We start from the raw sequence: 2,362 nt of genomic DNA on the forward strand, positions 1-2,362 counted from the left end.
GAAAGATGAGCTTCATTCCCATTCTACAGTAAAATTTGAAAGTTTTTTTGTTTGGTTTTGGGTTTTGGTTTTTTTTTTGTTTGTTTGGGTTTTTTTAAGTTTTCAACCAGACATTAGGATGAGAAGGAAAGTAAGCATGCAGTAAGGCTCTCAGAAAAAGCCTAGCATAATTAAAGGAAAAAGGAACACCAATGTCTCAGTCCTGAAGCAGACAAATTGGAAACTTTCCCCTTTCCTCTTGAAGAAGTCAGTTCTCACTGCCGTGTGTGTTTTTGTGGAAATACCAAAGTCCAAAGACCTGTCTCTATGTATGCTACAGAATTCTGTAAAAGTTTATTAAAAAAAAAAAAAGGAAACTCCAGTGCTTTTTAGGTATTTTAAATGAAGAAATTATGTTATGCTATTTAAAGGAATAATGGGATGCTTAGTGTATTACTCATCTGTTAGCACAAAGCTCATTCATTCAGTGTTCTTTCTACACAAGATTTGCTTTGTACCTTTCCATCAGAAAGACAGTACCCACCATGTAATAGTTTTTATCTTTCTATTACTTTTCTTGATATTCTACCTCGAGTTTAATTTGGAACTTAATGTCAAGGAACTGGGGGCGGGGGGGGATAGAAATCAATTGTGAACATTCCAACCTTCCTGATAAAAAAAAAAAAGCATCTGAAATCTGTGACTCAAAGTTTTACTTTATATACCGTCAATTTCCCAGTAGCCCCATTTCTCAATCAGAATTTGAATAATCTTTACAATTTGTATTCCCCAAAACTCAAATTTAATGAGTTAGTAGGTATAGAAAGAGAAATAACAGCTGCAGCTTATCCCGCTGTGCTATTCAGTAATGACAATGTTATACCACATTAGCAATTGTGACATTAATAAAAAGAAGCCCATAGGATTAGCCAGAGACAGCTGACTTTAGTCAAATGTAGGTCATGCTTTGTTTGCTCAGAGCTGGGTAATAAATTTCCAGGTAAGTGCTCTCATGTGTCATACATATATGCCAGGAGCATAATTTCAGCTATACTAAATGATCCACATTCTTAAATTTCTGTAAGCCGTTTTTGAATTATTGTTAAGCATTTAATTCCACAGCAGCATCTTACAGGCTACTTAAAGTTATTAACTCATATGACATTATGGCATGTTTTCTTTCTAGTGGCAGCTAATAGCATCTTGATCTGGTTTCCCTTTCACCTTAAGGTATCTGCAACTCTGAATTGTGAGTATTTAACAAAAGATACTTAGCAAGGAATCAAAACCACTACATTTTGCAGTTCTAGCTAAAGGGGAAAACAGTATTTGGAATCAATCCAAGCAGCAGCAAGATATCTTCCACCACAGAAGGGAGGCTTTAAAAAAAAAAATTAAAGGAAATAAAGGCATAGCCTTCAATTAATAGTACAAAAGATCCTATCTCAATCTCTGCTACTTTGGCAAGCCCTCAAAATTTGGATTGAAAGCAGACCTTTAAACATATTCATATTTAATCTCAGCACAAGATGTGCATATTGTACACTGAAACCTTAAAGGCCAAATTCTGTGTTCAGTAACACCCTGGCAGGCTTCAGTGGGAAAGGGTGAGTGTAATATAGCAGAAGCTGACCTTGAGGTTGTAATCTTACTTTCACTATTTTTTTCACATTATGGTAATAATTAGAGGCACCAAACAAGATCAGGGCCTTTTTGTACAAGGCACCATCCTGGCATACAGAACAGAGCAGGGAACTCTAGTTATGAAGAGCTCAAATCGCAGCAAGACAGACAGAAAAATGTCTGATTATCACCTTTTTACAGATGGGGGAACTGATCCACAGAAAGGCTAAATGACAGATCCAGATGGCTTTAATTCCACCTAAGTCTCTTGCCTAGTGGTTGCTATGGCTTTAGGCAGCTTCTCATCCTGCCCCTTATTTTAGGGGCACCAGGCTCCCTCCTCGCAGCCTGGGTGTCATAGGAACTGGCCATGCCCCAGTTGCCCTACTGGAAGTCCCATAGAGGAGGGACCCATTGCTGTACCTTATTGCATGTACCAAGGTGGTGCCTTGTCATCTTATTTACAATTAATTAGTCTAATTGTTTCTGAGCAACAGAAGTTAATTTCTTTACTCCCTTCTATTTTTACCCATGTTTTTGCTAAAATTTATTTACACATTGTCCAGTCTTTGGGGGCTTCTGAAGCATGTCAAAGTGAAGAGCTGATGTACCTGTAATTCCAATTGATTGTTTGTTTGTTCAGTTAATTGGTTGGTTTAGTGGCATATATTCTTGAAATAGAAATTAAAGACCACATAAGCAGTTTTTTCTTCAGCAATTAAGAAATCTTGAGAGCAAAAAGGGGTTGTTGGTTTGTTGT

Source organism: Charadrius vociferus, unplaced genomic scaffold (genome assembly GCF_000708025.1).
Source record: "Charadrius vociferus isolate BGI_N301 unplaced genomic scaffold, ASM70802v2 scaffold217, whole genome shotgun sequence".
NCBI lineage: Eukaryota > Metazoa > Chordata > Aves > Charadriiformes > Charadriidae > Charadrius > Charadrius vociferus.